The sequence below is a fragment of the Sapajus apella genome, unplaced genomic scaffold (genome assembly GCF_009761245.1).
Source record: "Sapajus apella isolate SASKATOON/1434 unplaced genomic scaffold, GSC_monkey_1.0 scaffold62, whole genome shotgun sequence".
Taxonomy (NCBI): Eukaryota; Metazoa; Chordata; class Mammalia; order Primates; family Cebidae; genus Sapajus; species Sapajus apella.
Window position 1 is genome coordinate 13,181,517 of NW_022437002.1, and position 27,098 is coordinate 13,208,614.

Sequence of the window (27,098 nt, forward strand, 5' to 3'; positions counted from 1 at the left end):
AGTTCTGCTGTGCCGTTTACCTGTACTTTCATACCCTCTACTTCACTTGGCCCTCACAATTCTGTAGGGTACATAGGACAAATGTTAGTTATCCCTTCATTAAAAATAAAGAAAACAAGATTTAGAGAGTTTATATGACTTATAAAGGTCATACAGCTAGTAACCACTGGATTTAGGATTAGAATATCTTGGTCATGTGACCCTAAATCTTATACTTTTTCCAGAGGGCAAACAGTTTCTCTTGGCAGTAAGAAACTACTTGAAGGTCACTCATAAAAATGAAAGAACAGACAAATTTAATGAAAATAAAACAAAATAAGGGTGCTATTTAAAGGATCGGATTCCAAATTTTTCTATCAAAACAATTTCATTAATAATCCACTTTTAACTTTCTCTGTGCACTTCCCAACACACACAGAGCTTCAATGCAAGCCCACACAAAACACCTGAGCAGGAGGTTCATTACTTGCGTTTTCTAAGACACATATTTCAACCCTTAGTATATATGACATACTCAATATCCAGGGATAGGTCCCAGAAGTAGGGAGAAGTGAGCAAGGAAGCAGTCATACAGCTTATCTGAAACCAAACAAAAAGCTTCTATTTCTATATCTGAAATATGTTAAAATATTGATGACTTTCCCAATTTATCCAATCAACATTTACTGAGTATGTGCCAGTCCCAGGGCTAGTGAATATAGACAGGACTAAGAACCATGTTACATGAGATAGACAAGCAAATACATTATTAACAGAATACAGTATGTAGTTACCATAGATATGTTAAAAGTAGCGACCAATTACGTCCAAAGGAATTGAAAAGGCTTCACAAAGGAGGTGACTTTTCAATTAGAACTTGGAGAATGCATCTTATCCCAGACAGGGAGGGAAGTTTAGTTAATTCTAAGCAAAGGAAAGTGGAAAAGTAATAAATAGTGAAAGGGCTTGTATGATGGCCTAGGAAAAATGGCAGGCGGTTCAAGAACAGGATTTACGACAAGAAGCAGTGGCTGAACTAGAAAACTGGGCTGCAATCGGATGATGAAGAATTTTAAATGCCATTCTAAAATGCCTGGCACACTAGTGATTTTAGCCTTTTCTGGTCAAAGAACCATCTTCAAACAAGCTGTTAGGTAAAACACAGTAATAAAGACAGAGCTTATCTGGTGAAAGGGTAGCAAGGAGACAGAGTCCACTCTGCCTCACCTTGAACCCCTTGGTGTCCCTGCACAGAAACCTTAAGTGGTGCTACTATTCAATGTGTGGTCTTCATCAGCAAAATGTTACCTGTTTCCAAAAAGTACAGAATTGAGAGTAAATACTTGGAAATTTCCTACAGCGATTTAACAGAATAATTTTATGCCATTAAATCTAGTAAGATTTTGAGGTTTATACTTCATCTTTTCAAAAATTTGATCTTTCCAATAATTCATTTTTATTACATTTACAAAATTATTAGTCTGAGACAAACAGAAAATAAAACTGCTCCTTCACCACCAATCATGTAAGGGATGATAAATGCCCTTGAATTTCCCCAACTGATGAGATTTGTAATTTGGAAAGTTAGAAAAATAACTCTAGTGACTCTTTAGAGGAAGAATACCTACTAGCAAATATAAAGCATAAGTAATATGAAAAAAAATAGAAAATTTCAGATGACATAAGGATACTTTCGTAAATGTTTAGCAACTGGCAAACAATGAATAAAGACTTTTTAAGTTCACAGAAAAAGGCCATAGTAGTCAAAAAAGGCTTAGATATGCAAATGGATTTTTAGAAAGACATTAAGCCATCAATGTCCAGACCCAAATTCATTTAGTCAACAAATATTATTCATTATATATGTTACGCTATTTACTGAAATACCTATTTATATAGGTGCTGGGGATACAATACTGAAGACTTGAACCCTGCTATTGTGACATATATTAATCAACCAAAAATTACAAATATGGGTTCATTTAAAAATTATTATAAGTACTGCAAAGCAAAGTCACAAAGTACTATGAAATCATGTAACATGGAGATTATTTTAAATAGATTCTGGGAGATCAAGGAAGGAGTCCCTAAATAAGATATATCTCCATTGATATCTAAAGAATGAATAGACTTAACCAGGTAAGGAAGCAGAAAAAGCATTCTAGGCAGAGGGAACCATCATAAGGAAAAACCCTGAGGTGGGAGGGGGCATGACTAGCTGATGCATAAAAAAGCAGGAAGAAAGTGGTAAGAGATCAAAAAGGTATACAGGCTAGACAGTTCTGTATCCCCATCCCTACCAACACCCTCACCGCAGATCATGTTAGCTCTGCTGATTTAAAATCCTTCAGTGGCTTTCCATTGCACTGATACACAAATGACATTTTCCCTCATGGTTTACATGACATGGAGCCTACCTTCTTAGCCTCATAAGGTACCATAATCCCCTAGCTAAGTTATAGTCACATTGGCTCCCTTTTTGATTCTTGAATATGTAAGGCTCTTTCCTTTCTCTGAGACTTGGCACACGCTGTTTGCTGTGTCTAGGACTGTCTTCCTCTGACTCTTGGTTTGTTCTTTCTCAGCTAAAAAAATCACTTCTTCATAGAGGACTCCCTAACTGCCCTTTCACAGTCAGTCACTCTGTTTAAATTTCATGTAAATGTTATATGTATTATTGAGCCTTTAATTTAAAAAGGAAATTCTGACACAGGCCACAACACAGATGAACCTTGAAGACATGCTGAGCGATACAAGCCAGTGACAACACGGAAAACATTGTAAGAATCCACTCATATGAATTGCATGGAGTATTATAGTCAAATTCATAGAGACAGAAAGTAAAATGGTGGTTGCCAGAGCTGGAGGGAGGGAGAAATGTGTGCCATGGGTGCAACTAGCTGGGGCCTATGTTGCAAGTGGTAAAGGAATTTACCAAGCTATGGGTGAAGAAAGGCAGATTTGGCCAGGTACGGTGGCTCATGCCTATAATCCCAGCACTTTTGGAGGCAGAGATGGGCTGATCACGAGGTCAGGAGTTTGAGACCAGCCTGGCCAACATAGTGAAACGCCGTCTCTACTAAAAATACAAAAAATTAGCTGGGCATGGTGGTGTGTGCCTGTAATCCCAGCTACTTGGGAGACTGAGACAGGAGAATTGTGTGAACCTGGGAGGCGGAGGTTGCAGCGAGCTGAGATCGCACCATTGCACTCCTGCCCGGGCGACAGTGCGAGGCTCTAGCTTTAAAAAAAAAAAAAAAAAAAAAAAGAAGGCAGATTTATTAGAGAAAGTATGAAAATATGTTGCAAGGGTGCAAGGCAGCACAGCAGAGAAGGGGCTGCCTACAAAGAGGCAGAAACTGGAGGGAAGTTTTACAGGGTCATGTTGGAGGGAGCAATAAGGACAAGGTAGCTGTGCCAGTGGTTGTGATTAGCCGTCTCTCAGAACAACTGTTCATTGTTCTCCCCTCCCTGTAGCCCCTTCCTCCTTACTGCTTACTTTTCGGGACTCCACAATGTATAATTATTGTTTAATGGATAGAGTTTCAGTTTAACAAAATGAAACAAGTTCTGGAGACGGATGGTGATGATGGTTGCACAGCAATATGAAAATATATGTAACATAAAATATATGTAACATAAAATTTACCATTTTAACTTAGTACCATTAAAAATGATTGAAATGGTAAATTTTGTGTTACATATATTTTACCACAATTTAAAAAATACTTATAAAAAGCATTCTATATGCTACATTAAGACCACCAGGAAGCATATAAAGAATGTAAGGAGCCAAGCATGGTGGCTCATGCCTGTAATCCCAGAACTTTGGGAGGCTGAGGAGAGAGGATCACTTAAGGCTAGGAGTTCAAGACCAGACTGGGCAACATTGTAAGACCCCATTTCTACAAAAATTAAAAAAAATTTTTTTTGCTGGGTGTGGTGGTACTCACCTGTGGTTCCAGCTACTCAAGAGGCTGCCGTGAGCCCTGATCATATCACAGCACTCAAGCCTGAATGACAGAGATCCTGACTCAGAAAATAAATAAATAAATAAATAAAGGAATGTAGGGAGAATAGTATAATTATTCGACTTAAAATTTTAAATATTTAACCCTGAAAGCAACATGGAAAATGATTAAAGAGAAGCCAGAACAGTTGCAGGCAGAGTGTTTGGATGCAACTGTAGTAATTCAGAAGAGAGATGATAGAAGCTTGGACCAGGTTGGTGGCAGCTAAGATTCACTCATTCGGAGACTGAAGTGGATGAGGTCAGCAGCTTGAACCAACCTGACCAACACGGTGAAACCTGTCTCTACTAAAAATACAAAAATTAGCCAGGCATAATGGCGCATGCCTGTAACCCCAGCTACTTGGGAGGCTGAGGCAGGAGAATTGCTTAAACCAAGGAGGTGGAGGTTGCAGTGAGCTGAGATCATGCCTTTGCTCTCAAGTCTAGGCAACAAGAGCAAAACACCATCTCAAAAAAAAGAAAAAAAAAAAAAAGAAAGATTCGTTCGTTCAACTTTTTAATGAATGCCATTATATACCATGCACTGTGACAGGTGTCAGATATAAGAATAAGAATGGCAAGATCCCTGCCCTCATGTCCTCATGGAACTTGTTAACAAGTAACCAAATAAATAATTACATATTGTGATTAAATGCTGTAGCAGAATAAACAGAGTGACTGGAAGGGCAGTGAGTGTGGCCTCTATGAGGAGGTAATGTTTAAGAATGAATCAAGAGTCAGGGGAAGACTCTCCCAGGCAGATGAAACAGTATGTGCCAAGTCTGAGAGACAGGAAAGAGCTTTATATCTTCAAGAACCAAAACGGGAACCTATGTAACTAGAACTTAACTAGGGGACTAAGCTAAGGCTTAGTCCATGTGAGGTTAAGAAGGTAGGCTCCATATCACGTAGACCACAAGGGAAAATATCATTTGTATATTGTCCAATGCAATGGAAAGCCACTGAAGGATTTTAGGCAGAAATAATATTATCTGTGGTGACTACACTGGTGGAAGATAGGGTGCAAAAGGAGGCACGTGAAAACCATTTAGGGGGTTGATATAATGGTCCAAAAGAAGAACTATGGTAGACTAGACTAGAATAAAGGAAGTAGTGATGGGGAGGACTGGATTTAGGATATAGTCCTACAGCGTATTAGCAATGAACTAAAAATGAAGAAAAGTTAACTTAAGAAATTATTCCCAGCCAAGCACCATTCCAGCACTCAGGAGTGCTGGTGTCCAGGAGTTCAAGCCTAGCCTGGGCAAGATGGCAAGACCCTATCCCTATAAAATAAAAGTAAAAAAATTAGCTGGGTTCCATAGCACATGCCTGTGGTCTTAGCCACTCAGAAGGCTAAGGCAGGAGGATCTCCTGAGCCCATGAGTTCAAGGCAGCAGTGAGCTATGATCACACCACTGTACTCCAGCCTAAGCAACAAAGCAAGACCCTATCTCTTAAAAAAAAAAAAAAAAAAAATTTTAAATGATTCCCAGTGTTTAGGCCTTAGCAAATAGATGAATTAGGAGGCTATTCACTGAAACGGGCAATAACAGGTAAATATCAGAATTACTTAGAGAGCTTTTAGAAAATATTAATTCCTATGTTCCATCCCCTTAGAGATAGTAATTTAATATAACTTTTTTGGCACATGGTATTTTTAATTTTAAAAAATCTCTCCAAGTGATTCTGATAATCAACAAGGTTTGGGACTTGCTGCTACAAAGTTAACCAGAGTAGATTATTATTGCTTGCAAATTACTGTAAAGAACCCTATATGATTAGAAATTGGTTTGTGGGAGTGGCATAAATGATAGTCCCTAAAACACAGAATTGACTGGATCAAAGTTGAGAACAGAACAGTACCAAATTCTATATACCATGTTGAGAGGCTGGCCATCTTTATAATGTGCTGCGAGACAGGTGATCAAACTGTGGTATGTTTTGTGCTGGGATTCACTATTACTAGGACTTGGCATGTTTTTATACTACATACATAAGAGACTGAGATGGGAAAAGTTTATATGACGTCCACCTAGTATACATTTTGGCACATGCATCTATCAACAGACTGCAGTTTGTCAGTCCTATCAAATGAGTCAGCTAAATTAGGCATATCACTTTACGAAGAAATGTGTTTTAATTAAATCTCAAAGGAATAACATCTAAAATTATTTTATTATAACTATTTAAAAATAAACTCTTTTCTATTAGAACAGTTTTGGATTCATAGAAAAACTGCAAAGATAGTTCCCATATACCCTGCGCCATTTCCCCTATTACTAACATCTTACATTAGTATGGCATATTTGTTACAATTAATGAACCAATATTGATACCTTATTAACTAAAGTTCACACTTCATTCAGACTTCCTTAATTTTTATCTAAGATCACTTTTCTGTGATAGGACCCCATCTAGGATACTATGCTCCATTCTATTTAGTGATTATGTCTTCTTAGCCTCTTCTTGGCTGATGCTTTCTCAGACTTTCCTTGTTTGATGAATTTAACAGTTTTGTAGAATATTATTTTATAAAATGTACCTCAATTGGGATTAACTGATGTTTTCTTATAATTAGACCCAGGTTTGGCTTTTGGGGAGGAAGAGAACTTAGGTAAAGTTATGATATCTGGCACCTGAATAGCAAAACCCACTGAGGGAAGAAACCATATCTTATTCTCACTTTTTTATCCTTAGCTGGTAGCTGGTAAAGGTTGAAAAGCAGGAAGTGGATGCAGACCAAAGGTTGACGGGGTAAAAAAATGTTATAATTTATTAAAATGTGAGCACTGGTCCTAACAAGGAATCTAGTCATATATCTGGCTCAAATTACAAAATAATTATGACTCTGATTCACTAAACCATTTCATTCTACTATCCAGGGATCTTTTGTTTGCCTACATTGTTTGGTGAGATAGAAGATATATTCAGACTAAAAATACATGTGTCAATTCCTGCAAGTATACCTTGCCTCCTGTACTGATAAAGTCTCAGAATTACATAACACTGGTGTGGGGCATGTACATGGTGAAATGAAAAGAGAACTGGGGTTGAAGTCAGGCTGGTCTGGGCTTGAAACCGAGTCCTATTACTTATAAACTGCAAAATCTTGGCCAGCTATCTCTGAGTCTCAGTTTCTTTAAGCATAAAGTAGAGGTGATAATACCTACATGCAGGTAGGTAAAAATAACGTGTTTGTATGTTTCAACAAATCTGACAGATACTCAAAAAAGGATATTCCCTTTTTTAGTACAGTGTATTATACAGAGCAGGTCTGCTTTAAATACATTTTGGAATAAGGCAACATATGTATAAACAAACAAACACAGAAGATGCTGATTGTTACTTTCACAAATTGGATAAAAGAATTCTGAAACAATTTCACATGCCTTTTGTTTTTTCAAGCACCTAGTACAAGTCTGATATATGGCAGCCCCTCAAATGTTTAATGATTCTTCACCAGATTTCTAGGACCAAGAGTCAAGAGAACCAGATTGCAGTTTTTGACCCTGGAAAAACAATTTCCTTCTTTAGGCCTCAGTTTCTTTACTGAATAACTGACCTAATAGTCACAGAGCTTGAGAGTTAGAAGAGATCTTAGAAATCATCCACTGCAACCCCTTACCTAAATCACAGAGCCAGTGAGTAGCAAACTGGGACTTGAATCAGAACTCTTAAGAGTCCTGCTATATAACTCTTTCCACATACTATGCAGATTATAAGGTCTCTTTTACCTTCTTGTCTATGAAATATTTGGGGCTAAACTACTACTGATCTTTATATCATCCCATTCTGAAAAATCCACTAAAGTAACAGGCTAAGTTTTATCTTTATCAAAACCAGAAGGTACAGAAGAATAAATAAAATTGTCACTATCAATCAATCATAAGAGTAACTATGACTATAGCTAGCAAAAGATCAAAAGTCTTTTGATCATGTTAATATATCAAGTACTTAAATACGGAGAGAATCTATTTTTAATAGTCCCTGATTCTATCTTCTTTTTCAGTGATTAAATGAAATTATAATCACTGGCCCACAAAACTGGTAGACTGAATCACTAGTATTCTGAGATATCCATATCTCTATTACCCTGGTATTCCTTACTGTAACTTAGGCAAAATAATTTAAAAAAAAAAAAAAAAGCCAATGATCTTCTCTTTTTAGGATTCCCATTTCATGTCCTTAGGGCCTTTCACACTGCTGACTAGTCCTTTCTTTCTGAAACTTACATTGTTCTCTTGACATCCAAAACATCACTTTCTCCTGATTATACTTATGGTATAGTGATTCAGAATATAGCTGACTGGACAAGAGCACAGACTCTGGATTCAGACTAACAGAGTTCAAATCTTGGTTCTGCCACTTGGTATGCCTGTGATCCTGTACAGGTTACTTAACTTTGTGCTTGTTTAGTAAGTACTAGAAAGATATATGCTGTTATTATTGTTCTTTAGTCTCTTCCTCTACTGTGTTTCTTTAACCTCCACATATTTCACCTGGCAGATTCCACCCACTGAAAGCGGTCTTTACCTCTTCCTACCTGGAGGGGCTTCTTTCGTCTCCTCACCCTCTATCTGGTCAATTTCTTCTCAACCTTTAAGATTTAGTTTAGGGCCAGGCATGGTGGCTCATGCCTATAATTCCAGCACTTCGGAAGGCCGAGGAGGGAGGATTACTTTAAGCCAGGAGTTGGAGACTAGCCTCACAACATAGCAAGACCAAGAACCTGTCTCTAAAAAAAAATATTTCTTTCTGCTTTTTAAAACAATCCTACATACAACCACTCCCAATTTAGAAAATTAAAAATTATCTGGGCACGAACACACACCTGTAATCCTAGCTACTTGGAAGGTTGAGGCAAGAGGATTACTTGAGTTATGATCACACTACTGCACTCCAGCATGGGTAACAGAGCAAAACTCTGTTTCTAAGAAAAGAAAAAAAAAAAAAGGAATTCAGTTCAGATGTCATTCTCTCTCTGGAGCCTTTCCAAATGTCGCTTCCCTCCTTCTGCCTTAGCCATTAGTTGTTCCTTCCCTAGTGTTCCCATAGTACTTTGAATATGTTTCCACCATGCTAAGCTGATTTTTGTATTTTTGCATAGACAGGGTTTCATCATGTTGCCCAGGCTGGTCTCAATCTCCTGGGCTCAAGAAATTTGACTGCCTTGGCCTCCTAAAGTGCTGGAATTACAGGTGTGAGTCACCACACCCAGTGCATTCTGAATATATTTCAACCAGAACACTAGTTACATTAGATTGAATGGGCCACTTAAATTTGCTATATTGAATCATTTTAGACCTAAAAAACAGAAATGTTATGATTCACTCTAATACTAGTGGTAAAAAATTTTATGATTCACCCTAATATTAGCATTTCTTTATACTTCTGCTATCCCCTCCCTCCCTGTATTATGCTCATAACAAGAGTGAAATGCTATTTATTCTTTTAAAATATACAAATAAAGTTCAGATATATACAAAGGCATAAAGAATAATGAGTAGATACCCATATATCCACAACTCAGTTGAAAAATATTTACTAGTTCAATTTAAGCTCTCTGGGTGTCCTTTATCACATTATTCCTGGTCTTTTCTCCCTACCTTACCCTTTGGAGACTATCCTTAATTTGGTATTTATAATTACCATGTATTTATTTAATTATTTATTACATAAATATGCCTCCCTAAATAATACATGCATGTTAAGCTTTATATAAATGTGTTCTGCAATTTGGCTTATTCATTCAATCTGTTATTTGTGAGATTTGTCCATGTTACTATATAGATCTAGTTCACTCATTTCACTATTGTATGGAATTCTATGAAGTAAATATACCACAATATTTTCATTCTTTTATTGACAGGCATTTAGTTCAAATTTTTTGCTATAGCAATGTTTTATGAATATTTTTGAACATCCTTTTATGCATACATTGGAGTTTCCAAAGGGTATATACCTAGAAGTAGAAATGCTGGATTGTAGTTTACGTGCACTTTCATTTTAACAGATACTGTATAAGAATATGTTATATCAGAAATCAAGGGTGTGTATAGCCAAAGAGCACAGACGTTTTCAGAAGATGGAGAAGTAATGGTCCAGATATAGTGGTGAGTAAAAAATATAGTTATCCTCACCTCTCTTCTTTGGGATGGGAGGGGTGCAGGAGAATGAGCTGCATCCATTTAAAAGGGCTACAGAGGAAGTAATAAATTCTCCATGACTCTGGAGAGAGTCTGGCTTCCACTTAAAGGCAGGACACACAAAAAGACATCCAATAAAATGGTTAACAATGTACGAAACAGAACAAGTGGAAAAGTGTGAGAAGGAGCAAAACAGGGCTGGGAGAGAGTAAAAGGAAGCCAGATTAGCACAAGAAAAACAGTATGGAAGACAGACAGTTTGATTCTGGGACAAAGATAACAGGTGATACATCTTGCTCGGTTTATCTGCCCATAAGGTTATCAAAAGGTTCCAGCAACCCACTCTGCCCTTTGGATACCAAATTCCAGGGATGCTCAGGTCCCTACATACAATATTTGCCTATGTGCATATGATCTACACACATCTTCCTATATGTTTTAACATCTCTAGGTTATTTATAAAACTTAACACAAGTGCTATGTAAATAGTTGTTATACTATTATTTAGGAAATAATGACAAAAAAAAAAGTCTGTACTTGTTCAGCACAGATGCAACCATCCCTTTTTTTCCATATTTTCAATCCATAGTTGGTTGAATACACAGATGCAGAACCTAAGGATACAGAGGGCCAAATGTAATTAGTTCTAGCAGTTCCCTGGTGGCTAGGGAGTTAACACTAAGGCCTCAGAATGGTATGGTTAAATTCCCTCATTCACACATCAGGAGAGAAAGACCCAACATTTGAGTGCCTGATATGTGACCAGCATTATGTAAAGTACTTTGCACTTTATCTTAGTTAAACCTTACAGCTACATTTTCCTTCATTTTATAAATGACAAAGCAAAAGTGATATGCCGGGGTTGTGCGGTTAATTTTTAGTGACATTGAGGAACTCAGGTTTCCTTTCAAATCTAAATTGGTATGGTGTAATGAAAAAGACAGAATTTGAAATTAGAGCTTCTTTGGTGACTTCTACCAGTGAGATCTTTTACATTTCTTAACCTCACTAAGCCTATCGATCGAACAAGGTTATTGCAAAGATTAACCTACAACTACAAAACAAATCTTAGTACATTTTTTAAACCTAAAATTGGCCTACACAGGAACTTATTTTCAAGTGTGAAATTTCTTATTTATTTAAAACAAAAATTGGAAGTTTCTGAATTGATGCCTATACCTTTTACAGATAGTAAACTGAGGTAGGGAAAAGGACATTCAATGTATGGCTCCCTAATTTATCTAGAATCAACCCCAAATTGCATCACAGTTTCAGATCTTTAATACCAAGGTCCCAGCCCATCTCTCTAGCCACATTTACCACTATTATACAAATACAATACTCAAACCTGTGGTAGCTATCAATTTTTAACAAACATACCATACCACATACTTTCCCTATTTTATATCTCTACCTTAATTATTTACTCGTCTGAAATTTGTTCAAGGCCCAAGCAAAATTCATTTTGAAAATGAAACCCAACCTCGTTTAGAAATGACAGCTCCCACCTCTGAACTGCTGGCTCACTTTGCTACTGCCTCCTTTAGAGTACTTACTATGTTTTACCTTATAATTTAGGTAAGCATGAAAAAGGTTCATTTCAGCTAGCAAAGCATAAGCCCCTTAAAGGAAGGAAGAAAGGAACTAACATATACTTTGTATCTATGAATCACCAATTGCTTTTTTTGTAATTTTATGTGTATGTGTGTATGTATATTCTTTTCATGTAACATTTGTGACATCCTATGAAGTACAAATTTTTTACATATAAGGACGCTGAAGCTCACAGAGGCTAAACATTTATTTATAGTCATAAAGTTAGTAAGTGACAGAGTCTAGATCTGAATTTTGGTGTTTCTAACTCCAAAGAAAGCCTAGGCCCTTTCCACTATATTCTGCCTAGAAAACCATGAGTATAGCCTTACTGCTTTATCTGATTGTTCCCTACCCACCCACTAATAATTATCAGAGGAAAAAACCTCCACTGCCCTTCGTCATTAAGTATTAGCAGAAAGGATTCAATATGTGGTATGTGCCCTCCCACTTTCCAAGACTAAGAACAGATTCTTCAGAGCAAACAGAATGATTAATATGAGTCCTGAATAAAGATGAATAGATCAGAACTCTGCTTCCAGGAAGGAAAAGTAAAAAAACTATTACTTTCTCACTTTTGTATTTAACCCCTCCTCCCCACTCCTTTGAGGTTTGCACCACCTGGCTATATCACTCTCTACCCCACCTCCTCATCTGTCATCTACCAGCCTCCTGAATAATCTCCTCTCCTTACTGCACCTGGGTCATATCTTTCTTTCTGCCCCACATCCCATCATCCTAAATCACCTCACTCTCCACACAGATGACTCATTCAATACACTAGCTTCGAAATTCCTTGTCATCTCAGCTTTACTGAGTATGGTTAAATTCCCTCTGCTGTATTTTAACTGCCCATACACAGAGACCTAACTATCACCTAGAACAGTCCCATATCTGACAAACTAAATCCAATATTCCACTTTCTGACCACACCTCTTTTTTCCTCAGCTTACTTCCACTATATTTGCTCATCAGTCTAACTCAAGAAATTGCAAAATCTTCATGTCCAGAATTGAATTCATCATCAATTTTTTCCTGTCTCAGTTAAAATTACCAACATATCCTTAGTCATCCAAGGCAAAAACATGAGCATCACACTGGACTCCTCACCCTCTCACCTGTACATACAACCAATCATTAAAGCCTCATACATTTTCTCAGGTTCGTTTTTTCCTCTTCATCCCTATGATCACATTTTGAAAATGTTACTTCAAAACATCTGATAGACACCTTTCAGTGATTAAATAAAAATTTTTTTAAAATACCACCTACTGAATTGTTTTCAGGATAGTTATGCACACAAGGTCCACCACGACATGGCTGCTGCCTGTATTTCCAGCCTTACAAATTACCACTTATATCTCCACTATTATATTCCTAGCAGTCCTAAACTGCTTGTGGTTCTCCATGCAAGCCATTCCTTTTCTCACATTGATGCCTTTGCTCAAGCTGTTTTCTCTGTTTGAAGCGCACTTTCTGCTCGTCTTTGCCTAGCTTACTCCTACTTACCATTTAAGATTTGGTCAGATATCATCTCTTCTGAAAGTCTTTCTTTTTTTTTTTTTCTTTCCCCATTTATTTATTTTATTGCATTTTAGGTTTTGGGGTACATGTGAAGAACATGCAAAATTGTTGCATAGGTACACACGTGGCAGTGTGTTTTGCTGCTGTCCTCCCCATCACCTACATCTGGCATCTCTCCCCTTGCTACCTCTCCCCAGCTCCCCACCCCCCACCGTCCCTCCCCTATTTCCCCCCAACTGACCCCAGTGTGTAGTGCTCCCCTCCCTGTGTCCATGTGTTCTCATTGTTCAACACCCGCCTATGAGTGAGAACATGCGGTGTTTGATCTTCTGCTCTTCTGTCAGTTTGCTGAGAATGATGGTTTCCAGGTTCATCCATGTCCCTACAAAGGACCCAAACTCATCATTTTTGATGGCTGCATAATATTCCATGGTGTATATATGCCACATTTTCCCTATCCAGTCTATCGTTGATGGCATTTGGGTTGGTTCCAGGTCTTTGCTATTGTAAACAGTGCTGCAATGAACATTCATGTGCACGTGTCCTTACAGTAGAACGATTTGTAATCCTTTGGATATATACCCAGTAATGGGATTGCTGGGTCAAATGGAATTTCTATTTCTAGGTCCTTGAGGAATCGCCACACTGTCTTCCACAATGGTTGAACTAATTTACACTCCCACCAACAGTGCAAAAGTGTTCCTATTTCTCCACATCCTCTCCAGCATCTGTTGTCTCCAGATTTTTTAATGATCGCCATTCTAACTGGCGTGAGATGGTATCTCAGTGTTGTTTTGATTTGCATTTCTCTGATAACCAGTGATGATGAGCATTTTTTCATATGTTTGTTGGCCTCATGTCCAAAAGTCTTCCTTTAACTCCTAGGCTAGTCTAAGTGGTCTCACCTTTGGGCAACCATTGCTCTAACCTTGTATAACTCAGCTACTCATAGTTCTCACCTTTTATTCTAAGATAATCTATTTAAGCATCTAATTTACCAGATCCACAAGATTGGAAATCTTTGTAAACCCAGCTGAGCACAGTACATAGCATAGTGCTTGACCCACAGTAGGTACATAAGTGTACAGTGAAGATTAGAACATACTAAGTTTAAATTCTCTTTTCTTTTTTAAAAGATGCGGTCTCATGCTGTCATCATGGCTCACTGAGGCCTCAAACTCCTGGACTCAAGCAATCCTCCTACCTCAGCCTCCTGAGTAGCTGGGACTAGAGGCATGCACCACCTTGCCCAGATATTTTTTTATTTTTTGTAGCGACAGGGACTTGCTATGTTGCCCAGGTTGGTCTAGAACTCCTGGCCTCAAATGATCTACCTGCCTCAGTTTCATAAAGTGCTAGAATTATAGTCATGAGCCACTGCATCCAGCCCCAAGTTTAAATTTTCAGTGGGATATTCACATCAATTCTTTTGCACAGTTAAGTATCCTCTACCTTTCACTCCAAGTCCTTTGCAAGGAAGGAATCAGGGCCTTTCCTCTGGATCTGTTCAGTTCCACTGAGAATGGTGCTATGCAAATGTTTACCCAACTTACATAAAAGGGAACAGCATTTACACAAACATACCAAAAATCAAAACTTGACATATCTGCTACAAAGTTCAAAACTACTGACCAATTTTAAAAATGAAGCCACAAGAACAAAAATAAAAAACCAGTTTTGACTGCTGGTATGTACTTGTCTCAGTTATAAAAACAGTGAAATGCTGCTTAGTACCTGAACAGGATCCCAGATGTAAGAGCTTAGCATTTTATCTACAAGGCCATCTCATCTCTACTGGGCTTAAAAAATGACTAACCTGCAAAGTTGCTTAGGCAAGAGTTTAGGAGGTTGGTAAGTAAGCAACAAAGAGTGTTCTTTTTCATGGTAATTTTGGGCCTTCTGCTGGCAGTTAGAAATAGAGCAAAGAGTTCAACGTAATAAAGCATTTCCCTCTGCAACCAAATATTAAAATTGCAGTTCAGCACCAAACTAGATCTCAATCCTTTCCAGAGTTTAAAAAAAAAAAGTTCTTCTATTTGCATGGCACATTACACTTTAATAAAACATTTTGATGTACATTAGTTAGCACACTGGATAGACACTTTTTAAAAGGAGGAAAACCCAAAAATTTTCACAAAATAAGATGTCTTTTAGTTTGTTTGAACAAATACTACTAAATGTTTTCTATTTTTCTTTAAGTTCAAAACATAGTACAGAAATGAGGAAGGGAATCTGGTGTGGTTTTGATTTAAAGCAGGTCAATCCTTGGGGCTAAGGAGCTTCTTAAGGAAACTCACTAGGTTTTGTCTTCATGCTCACATTTAAGAAACTCGCCTTACGTGGATGTGGGCAAATTAAAGCTCATCCAGAGGGCAGTTTAGAGAACCACAGCAGATGAGAAACAACTGAAGGAAGTGGAAGTGAAGACTCAGGGGACATGATTACTATCTTCAGATATCTTAACTGCTGCCCATCAGGGAAAAGAACTAGGAAGGATGGGAGCCAGCTGTTCCTTTCAACGTATAAGCAAATCTGCCCAGGAAAAAAATGAGTTTCACTGGAAAGAGATTCACTTCGCATCACTAGAAGAGGTTCCACACGGCCTCGTCAAATTATCAGAGGGGATCTGGGGATTTTCAAAGACACTTTGGCATGGGATGGGAGAAAGGGCCCCTAGATGACTTTTAAATTCCCTTCCAGTCAGGAGATATTCCGGGGTTCACCCATCGGCTGGAAACTCCTTTCGATGCTCTCGGGGCTGGCCCACAGCTGTGCCCACGTGTCCAGCCCCCGGGGCCGCTGGCTCACTTCGGTGTGGGGCTGCTCTTCCTGCCCGCTTCCGGCGGGGCACCGGGGCAGGTGGCACACGTGAGTCGGCTGGCGCGGCTCTCGTCGCCGGGGCCCAGCCCCGAGGACGCTGCTGACAGCTCCGGGCCCTTAGGCGCCCTCGCTCTCGGGTGCTGCCCCGCCGACCTCGGTCTCGGCCTGCCCCGAACCGGGACCCGGCCGGCCAGGACCACAGGCATTCCCACCTCTGGCGCCAGAGGGGACCGACTGACCCGCGCAGATGGGATCGCGCCGCCACACGGCCCTCTGCCCCCAGCCAGCCTCCCCCGACTCACCCGGCCCCGCCGACCAGGACGCGGCGACCCCCACGGACCGCCCCACGCCGACCCTCCAAAGGGCCCCTGGCCTTGGGTTTCCCGTGCCAGGGCCCCTGGCCCGTCCGGGTCGCTTCAGGGCCGCCGACCGGACCGTGGGCCCCGCCGGCCCGACCGCAGATGCAGAACCGGCCTCCGGGCTCGGGGCCGGGCTGACACTGCCGGGAGAGGGCCCGGCCCCGCGCGGACCACAGACTGGCAGGCCTGCCCGACAGACGGACAGGCGGACTCCGGCCCGGCGGGCGGACGCAGCGGCCGGGCAGATCCCGCCACCGCCCTCTCGCCGTGGCCGGCCCCTCAGGGCGCGAGCTCTTTGGCGGGCGGAGGCGGCCGCGGGGCTCTTACCTGCGGGCGCGGCGGGGGCGCGGGGCGGCTCACTCCTTTCCCGCCGCCATGTTTCCGCTGCGCAGGGAGGGAGCGGGGACGCGTGAAGGGGGAGGGCGGGCGGCTCCGGAGAGCGGCGGGCGGGCGGCTGGGGGCTCCACCGAGCTGGCGGCGGCGGCGGCGGCGACTGAGGCGGGGGGCGGGGGCGGGGGCTCCCCTGACGCCTCCCCCGCGCCGCCCGCCGCGGGGTGGCGCGCGCTTCGGCCGTTGGGCTCGCGCGGGGGGCGGGGCGGCGCGCTGAGGAGGGAGGGAGCGCGGGGACCTGGCTGTGCCCCACCGCGTCAGCTCACCGACCCCGGCCACGGGGCCCCACCGGCCCCCGAAACAGCTCTCTGGTTCGCGTCTCGTAGATGGGTAAACTGAGGCCTGAGCGGGCGCCAGGACGAGGATTCGAGTTCGAATCCCGCCGCCGCCAGTAGCTGGCACCGAGGCGGCGCGGGGCCGGTATAAGAGCCACGGGCCAGGCCCCCAAGACCGGCTGACACAGGCCTCGCCTCCGGCGACTCCCGCCCGGCTAGTGGCTGGCCTTGTAGTGACCTTGGGCGAGCTACTTCGCATCTCCACCCAGGGGCCTCTTCAACAGAATCGCACTGCACCCGGAAAGTCGCTGAGAGATGAGCTAGCGCTTGGAGGCCCTAGTGAGTGTCGGCGTACTCGGGTCCCCACTGCGTTCGTCCCCTCAACAAGTACCCTCTGAGCCCGAGGTGGGCCAGGCGCAGTGCACAGGCCCACTACCAATGTTGGCCGCACAATTCTATTTTTGTTTTGTTAGAGATGAAGCCTCTCTTCGTCGCTCAGGTCTGAGTGCAGTGGCATCATCACAGCTCACTGTAACCTCAAATTCCTGGGCTCAAGTGATCCTCCTGCCTCAGCCTCCTCAGTAGCTGGGACTGCAGGAGTGTGCCATCAGGCCCGGTACAGACGAGGGTATCGCCACTTTGCCCAGGCTGGTCCCCAACTCCTAGCCTCAAGCAATCCTCCTGACTTGGCCTCCCAAAGCTCCGGGACTACAGGCTGAGCCACTGCCCCTGGCACACAATTTGTTTAATCACCACATCATTTTAGCAGCTTAGGAAACTGACTTTTTGGCTTCTATATTGGCTGCTGGAAAATACAATGCAATATAAATCCCTGAGACCTCTGCTGAACTGGATATGGAGTGGTTGTGGCATCATTTAGAACATAGGGATCCTCAGGTCACACAGGAATGTCCTGTTAATGATCCTTCTATGACCAATGCTCCTTGGAGGGAAGTCCACCTAAGCAAGGCTGGGGCAGCAGATCCTGGATTACTTGCTTCGCCTCTGGAACAGGCCTTGGAACATTGGGCTGAAGCGGGGCTGCCTCCTTGTATCCTGGTATGGGTCTCAGTATCGGTCTGCCTATTCTTAAGAAATGGAAATGGTCAGCATGTATCCAAGTTCTGATCTGCATACCTGTGTCTAACTTAAACTTTCATTCCATGGCGCTTTGGGGAGTACCTGTCTCATGAAGAGCCCTGAGGTTACAGGGATAATTAGTTACAGCCTAAATCTAAGGAGCATGTAGTTGGGAAAACTAGTGTGTCAATAGCTAATGAGAGCACAATCCTATAAGTGCTTATATTAGTTTTCTATTGCTGCATAACAAAGTAGCACAAATTTAAAAGGTGAAAGCAACACCCATTGATTGATTACTCACAGTTCTGTAGGTTGGAAAACTGGCATGGTGTGGCTGGGTTTTCTGCTCATGGTGTCATAAGGCTAAAATCAAGATGTCTAGAGGCTCCATGCGGGAAAGGTCTGCCCCAAGCTTCTTGGGGCTGTTGGCAGAATTCATGTCCCTGTAGGACTAGGATCCTACAGCTAGATTGTTTTGCCAGCTATCTATTGGGGACCACTCTCAAGTCCTTGCCACATGGTCCCCCTTATCAACAGAGAACCTCTCTCATGTTGAAATCCCTCTCATTCTTTAAATATCTCTGATTTCCCATCTTCAACCAGAGAACACTGTGAACTTTTGAAAGACTTTTATTAGGTCAGGCTCACCTAGATCATCTTCCTACTTTAAGGTCAACTATGCCACATCACATACACTAATCACAGGGGTAAAATTCACTATAGCCGCTATCCCAGGAACTGTGCAAAAGGTGTACATGAAGGTTAATCCAGGAAGCTACCTTAGAATTCTGCCTGCTACGTCCAGTGAGAAGTGTTCTCTTAAACATATTCTCATGAACTCCCCTAGCAGTTTGTTCTGTAACTTTGTCCATAGCATAATTTATGTTGCCATTATTGGCATATATTTTTAAACCCCCTTTCTAGGCTGAAAGCTTCTTGAGATCAGGAACCCTACTCACACCTGTGGCCTTAAATAAGGCTTGGCTTGAGGGAGATATTCCCCCATCTGCTATAAACAAATAAATAGTATGCATATTTTCCTTTGGATTCCTGCTTCTTTTTTAGATCCAGCTCAAAACTTCTCTGACACTTCTCAGGAAGAACTCATTGCTCCCTCCTCTCCACTGTCACTTGGTAAATATCTCTGTATGAAATGTATCCCATTGCAGTATTTTAAGTTAGACTGTAGTTTCCTTGAATATAGTACTTTGCTTTTATTCCACTTAGTATCCTAGGGCACAGCACAACATATTAACAGTTCTGTGCTGTTTAATTAAACTAATTACACACGGGTGTTATTAGTTATTTAATGTTTGGATTTTAATAAGGGGGGTTAAAAACCAAGAGGCAGCTGGAGAGCGGAATTGGGCTATGACAGACTCTGTGACCTTTGGATCACAGGTGTGGGGAAGCCAAGCAATACAGAGGCAACGGAGAGGGAAGAAATAGGCAAGTTAATTAGGATGTGATTTTTTTTTTAAGGAGGTATGCTAGAAAACCCCAGGTCTGCTCTTTTCTACATTATATTACAGCAAAAAGGAGTGATTATTCTGGCACTGACAGTGAGGAAACAGTAGATTTTTTGTTTGTTTGTTTTGTTTTGTTTTTTACCATGTTGTTGATGGAAGTTAAGTGTTGAGTGGAAGAGTTAGTGAAGGAAATGGAAAAGATGTTTTCCGATACATAAAGTGCGTTGCAGGGTGGGGTGGGAGATGCATTAAAATACATAAGAGCCTTCACCACATTAAGTCCTACACATCAATTAAGACTGCCTTCCCCAGGAACTTCCTTTGATATCTTCTCTTCCACCCTCACCCCAGGATGAATTAAATGCTCCTCCTTTTGCTCTCCTTGTAGCCTGGCACCTTCGTTTATCATTCCATTTACTAGGATGTGTACTTATCATTTGTATTTATGCCTATCTCTCACCTGACTGTAAGCTCCACAAGATTGGAACTCTGTTCTTCATCACATCCACAGCACTTCACACCATGCCTGGAACACAGTTGGTGATCAGTCTGTATTTATAGAATGAATGTGCACAGTAGGACCCTCTCAGACCCAAGTCACAGACCAAAGAGGCAGCCTCCTTATGATCTGCCTTGTGACCACAGGGCCCCACTGGCTGTTCAGATTCAGACATGTGCTGAGCCCAAACCTTGTTGTTTATCTAAGACACTTCTGCTCTTGCTCCTCTGGTAAAATACAAAGTAAAAATAGTTCCAGGAAGCTGTGTGGTTGAGATATTCCAGTCTCTGTTTGAGCTCCTAGATAAAGGCTGTTATTGTTAGGAAGTTGGCCATTAATCCAACCTGCCTTTTCTCTGTGCTTTGGTTTCACACCCTTCTAAAGGTACTGATTCTTTTTGTCCTCCATTGCCCTTCACTGTAACATAAGCCTGTCACTAGCTGGTATGTGGAAAAATAATAACTTTACAGCAGTTGATATAAGAATGATCTAAAGGTATCAGCTGATCACAAGTTCCCTTTGTGCTCTGGGCTTGTGACTTTAACTTACTCTCAAAGTGCCTTACCAGATGGCTTATATCCTCATCTATAAAATGGGAGAAATGACACCTACCTTACCAGATTATTGAACAGTGAAAGAAAATAAAGTAGGCAGAGCCCCCTGGCACACAGTAATGGCTAAGAAAACATCATAGATTGGAATCACAAATTGGAATCCCCTCATTTTGTTCTGCTGTGACCAGACTTTGGGCTATTGAGTTTGTCCTAGGCATCATATTTTAAAAGAAGCATGTTGACAAATTATCACCCATAAGCAAATGACCAGATAAGGAGTCTGGAAATCAGACTTCAGGAATCTGAAGGAGCTGGGAACATTTAGCCTGCAGAAGAAATAACTATTAATAGGAGTAGAGTAGGGTAGGGCAAGGCCTTAGAAGGGTCTTCAAATAATTGAAGGGCTAAAATGTGGAAAAGGATTAGGCCTCAATTTTATTCTTCATGTATCTGTGGAACTCCTATAGCTGGGAATGCAAATAAATGTAAAGTACAATCCTTGTCCTTAAGAATCTTAGTCTGCGAAGGACCATAACAATGCAAAAGAGGGTCCTCTGTAATATGGAGAAGGCAGAGGAGGTTTCATTGAACCCAGAAATACTAGGGAAGACTGCACCAAGAAGGTAACATTTGAGTGGACCTTAAAAGAAAACTAGCATCTCTTTAGGCAGAGAAGGAGGGGAAGGGCACATAGGCAGCAGGTATAGCATGAACAAAGACAAAAAGGCATCCTCATGGAAAACCTAGGATGCATCGGAAGAGAAGTGGGAAGTGAGCCTGCAATATCTGATTGGAGCCAGATTGTCAAGGGCCTTGATTATTAAGCTAAAGAGCTTGGACTGTTTACCTTGAATGGATATTGAACTATTTACTTTGAGTGGGTATTGAAGAGCCATCAAAGGCCTTTAAGCAGATTTTTATTTTAAAAGGAAATCTCTAGCACAGCCTGCTGAGGAGCTATACTGAACAGAGATAGGAGGCAAGGAAGACGAGGCCTCTCAGCATACCAAAGAGAGTCCATGGACTTGACTCTTCCACTGACCATGGATAAATTTGGGTACCTTATTTCAACTTTCTGAACTATTTCTTTTTCAATTTGTAAATCGAACATCTACTTTATATGGATGTTTTCAGAATCAAGTGAGGTAACATATCCAAGACCCTCACATGTGTCTGGTACTCAAACAGCACTCAGTAAGTGAACACCATTCCCTTCCTTCCCTTTCTCTTAATGGACAGAGTAGACAGAGAAACAAGAGTTCTACTCAACGAAGCTAGCATTCATGGTCAAACAATGGGATAATTCCCTTGGAGAAATGAATACATCACTGGATACATTCAAGAAGGATATTTCTTTAGTAGAAGATGAATTGAACCAGATAAGCCTCTAAAATCTCATTCTTACTCTATGATTCTGTCACCTTTAGGACCTAGTACTATGGAGATGGTCAAGAACCTGAGGCTTGATATATATGGATATATATATATATATATCTCAAATATATATATATTGATATATATAAATTATGGAGATGGCCAAGAACCTGAGGTTTGACTTTGCTAAAAGCACCAATTGGACCCAAAATAAATGAATCTTCCTCAAAATGAACATCTGTTACTGAAGTGTGCAATTAAAAAGACCCTACCCTAAACTTATAATAGTCCCTCAGGAGTAAATATACTACAGGAGAAAGATAGCCGGATTTCAAACTTAGAGGCCTACATTCCAGTGTCAGAAATTAAAGATTTTACTGTATAGTCTTGGACAGGTCATTCTTCATGTCTTGGCCCATGTTTCTCCATCAGGAAAATGTGGATGTTGGGCCTCAAAGGGGCCTTCCCTTACTAATCTTTTGGGATTCTGGGAGTCTAAGTTATTAAGATCATGAAATTGTGGATGTAAAAATGTTGGGAGATTTCAAGGGTTCCCACAGCAACTATGTCAATCGCAGTTTATATATATGTCTCAATTTAACAGCATCAAACTCCACATAAAATATGTTTTTAAAATGTGTCGCATGCATTGAGAGTGAGACTCATTTGATATTCTTCTTGGAATCAGAACTTTAGAATTCAGTGCATTTCAAGTCTCACCATTAACTCAGCTGCAAATTGGATTAGTTCATATTTCTGGTTGAGAGAGTAAGCACTTTCTGTAGTATGGCAAATAAATAAAAACGTCAGTCATCTGTCACAGAAGGAAGAGATGGCTCACTTCAGGCCCTAGATGCCACCTCATCTGGGAGTAGACAAAAAGGAAGACTTGGATCTAAGACAGCCCTACCTTGGTCCACACTATTCCCTCTGAAGGTCCTCCTGGTCAGCTCCTGCTCATCCTCTGTTGGAAGTTTTCCCCGTCCTTCTCCTTTGCTCAATAAAACAAATTTCTCTATTTTCTATGCTTCCTTAGCATTATAGGATTGATCATAGTGTATTATAGTTATTGCCTGTGTGATTACTGATTCTCTACAAATGGATAAGAGGCACAGCGCTAACATTTATCGAGCACCTGCCATGTGCCAGGTGTGTATATCATCTTATGTAATCCACACAGCAACCCTTATGGTGTATGTATTGTTACCCCTCTTTAAGTGATGAGACTAAGATCAGAGAAGTTAAATAACTTCCTCAAGATGATTTGGCTAGCATATAACTGAGTCTGGCTTTGAATCAGGCTGTTTTTGTTTCCTAAGCCTCTGTGATTTTGATTGTTCATGCCTTTTTCTTATTTCTGTAACCTGAACTCTTAGTATAAGCCCAGCCTTTGGTATACAGTTAACCCTTGAACAATGTGGAGGTTAGTGGCGCCAAGCCTTGTACAGTCAAAAATTGCATGTAACTTTTGACTCCCCACAAAATTAACTACTAATAACCTACTATTGATAACGTAAAGTCTCTTAACGCATATTTTGTATATGTATTATATACTGTACTCTTACAATAAAGTAAGCTATAGAAAAGAAAATGTTAAGAAAATCATATAAAAGAGAACATACATTTATAGTACTATACTGTATTTATCGATACCGTAAGTTTACATTGTCTGTTTACAAGGTGAATCATCTGTCTGAAATAGCTTGCAACTGCAGCTGCAGACATCAATCAATTCATATCAAGCAATTCAACTTTTTCTTATAATGTCCTGACTTTTCTCTCCTTCTTGGGAGCACTTCCAGCATCACTAGTGGCACTTCGCATAGGTCCCATGGCGTTATTCAAGATTTACGGTATTGTACTAAACATGAAAAAATACTTGAAAACTGCAAGAGATCACTTTTTAATGTGATATGCAGTTTACTGGAGAAATGAACAGCTCACATAGAGATGATTAGCGTCACAGGTTGTTTTAAGGGATACTCGCAACAGCTGAGCTCACCACAATGGCAACAGGAGGTGGCTTCAAAATCATTACAGTATAGTACCTTATGCACTGCAGTTAACTTCTTGTAGTTATAATTTAATACTGCATCTTTATGTGTGTTTACATTTTTCTCAACTGCAAATGGCACTATGTACATAAGGTCTGTAAATGTTTGTGTGCATAAGTTTTGATAAATTTTATATATTTATTTTTTTGAGGCAGGTCTTGCTCTGTTGCCTGGGCTGGCTTGCAGTGGCATGGTCACGTCTCACTGCAGCTTCAACCTCCTGGGCTCAAGTGACCCTCCCATCTCAGCCTCTTGAGTAGATGGGACTACAGGCACACACCACCATGCCTGGCTAATTTTTTGAATTTTAAATAGACAGAAGGTCTCACTTTGTTGCCCAAGCTAATCTTAAACCCCTGGGTTCAAACAATCCTTTCACCTAGGCCTCCCGAAGTTCTGGGATTACAAGTGTGAGCCACCGTGCTTGACAAATTTTAACTTTTTACAATAGATTTGTGTATATTTTATTGTCATAAGTGATAAAATAGAATTGTTTCTGCATATATTTTATGCATTCATGATATAAACCTTTTTCTTAAGTTTTTTGATATTTCTAGGCTACGTGGTTTGTCTGAGTTTTTTCAAATTGTCTCAAACCTCCAAACAATTCTTCAGTATATTGAAAAAAATCTGTGTAAAAATGGACCCATGCATTTCAAACCCATGTTGTTCAAGGGTCAACTGTACACAAGTGATTGAATTATTGTTGAATGACAATCCTATTCAATCTGTAAAGATTTACTATATGGAGCAGTGCTGAGGATTGAGCTAGCCTTTCCTTGACTTGCAATCAGCTTCTAGAGACATCTGCTTTGTAATAAATACTCTCATTAACTTTGCTGGTATCTTAGCTCAGCAGGAGAAGCTGTTGATAGTCTCTTGACAGGGCCAGCTGGCATGATAGACTTGTTTAAACCAAATTAGTTTCACATCATTCTAACAATCCTGCTTTAAGGTCCTAATGTCATAGGAGAGATAGAACTCAAAAACAACTGTCATACATATGAAAAGGGCTATAACAGAAACTGTACAGGATTCTAAGAGCAGAATGGAGGGAGGGATTAATTCTGCCTACAAGAATTAAGAAAGGTTTCACAAAGAAGGTGGCATTTGAGCTGGGACTCAAAGGATAAACAGTTTTATTTTTCCATTTGTTTTGTTATTTTTTTTTTCTTTATTTTTAATTTTTATTTTAGGTTTAGGGATACATGTCAGGGTTTGTTACATAGATAAACATGCGTCATGGGGGTTAGTTGTACATATTATTATATCACCCAGGTATTAAGCTCAGTACTCAATAGTTATTGTTTCTGCTCCTCTCCCTCCTCCTACCCTTCCCTCTTAAGCACACCCCAGTATCTGTTGTTTCCTTCTTTGTGTTCATAAGTTCTTATCTTTCAGCTCCTAGTTATAAGTGACAATATACAGTATTTGGTTTTCTATTCCTGCGTTAGTTTGCTAAGGATACTAGCCTCTAGCCCCATTCATGTTCCTGCAAAAACAATGATCTTATTCTTTTTTATGACTACATAATATTCTCTGGTGTATATGTACAACATTTTTTAAAAATCCAGTCTGTCATTCATGGGCATTTAGGTTGATTTCATGTCTTTGCTATTGTGAACAGTGTTGGAATGAACATTTGCATGCATATGTCTTTATGGTAGAATGCTTTATATTCCTCTGGGTATATACCCAGTAATGAGATTGCTGGGTCAAATGATAGCTCTGCTTTTAGCTCTTTGAGGAATTGCCACACTGCTTTCCACAATGGTTGAACTGATTTACACTCCCACCAACAGTGTATAAAGGTTCCCTTTTCTCTGCAACCTCACCAGCATCTGTTGTTTTTTTGACTTTTTAATAATAGCCATTCTGACTGGTGTGAGATGGTATCTCATTGTGGTTTTGACTTGCATTTCTCTAATGATCGATGATACCCAGCTTGTTTTCATATGCTTGTTGGCTGCATTATGTCCTCTTTTGAGAAGTGTCTGTTCATGTCCTTTACACACTTTTTAATGGGGTTGTTTTCTTCTTGTAAATTTGTTTAAGTTCTTTGTAGATACTGGATATTAGTCCTTTGCCAGACGCATAGTTTGCAAATATTTTTTCTCATTCTGCAGGTTGTCTTTTTCTCTGTTGGTAATTTCTTTTGCTGTGCAGAAGCTCTTATGTTTAATTAGATTCCATGTGTCAATTTTTACTTTTGTCGCAATTGCTTTTGGTGTCTTTGTCATGAAATATTTACCTGTTTCTATGTCCAGGATGGTATTGCCTAGGTTGTCTTCTAGGGTTTTTATAGTTTTAGGTTTTACATTTATGTCTTTAGTCCATCTTGAGTTTATTTTTGTATATGGTGTGAGGAAGGGGTTCAGCTTCAATCTTCTGCATATGGCTAGCCACTTGTCCCAGCACCATTTATTGAATAGGGAGCCTTTTCCCCATTGCTTGTTTTTGTCAGCTTTGTCAAAGATCGGATGGTCGTAACGTGCAGCCTCATTTCTGGGATCTCTATTCTGTTCCATTGGTCTATGTGCCTGTTTTTGTATCAGCACCATACTGTTTTGATCACTGTAACCTTGTAGTATAGTTTGGAGTTGCATAATGTGATTCCTCCAGCTTTGTTCTTTTTGCTTAGGATTGCCTCGGCTATTTGGGTTCTTTTTTGGTTCCATAAAAATTTTTAAATATTTTTTTCTAGTTCTGTGAAGAATGTTGTTGGTAGTTTAATAGGAATAGCATTGAATCTGCAAATTGCTTTGGGCAGTGTAGCCATTTTAATGATACTAATTCTTCCTATTCATGAGCATGGAATGTTTTTCCATTTGTGTCTTCTCTGATTTCTTTGAGCAGTGTTTTGTAATTCTCATTGCAGAGATTTTTCACTTTCCTGGTTAGCTGTATTCCCAGGTATTTTATTTTATTTTTTGTGGCAGTTGTGAATGGGATTGCCTTCCCAGTTTG

General features: G+C 40.5%; 1 protein-coding gene across 16 annotated transcripts in view; it reads right to left on the reverse strand.

The window, feature by feature from the left end:
- SCMH1 (Scm polycomb group protein homolog 1) overlaps positions 1-17,021 on the reverse strand; it is a 237,750-nt gene extending 220,729 nt beyond the window's left edge. For 7 of the 16 annotated variants that reach the window (XR_004259472.1, XM_032247146.1, XM_032247147.1 and 4 more), the window contains exon 1: positions 16,764-16,899. The gene's annotated coding sequence lies outside the window, so the exon portion shown is untranslated. Of the gene's footprint in view, positions 1-16,763 lie in introns of all 16 variants that reach the window. The other 9 variants (XR_004259473.1, XM_032247140.1, XM_032247136.1 and 6 more) reach the window with 3 other exon arrangements.
- Positions 17,022-27,098: the final 10,077 nt, after the last annotated feature.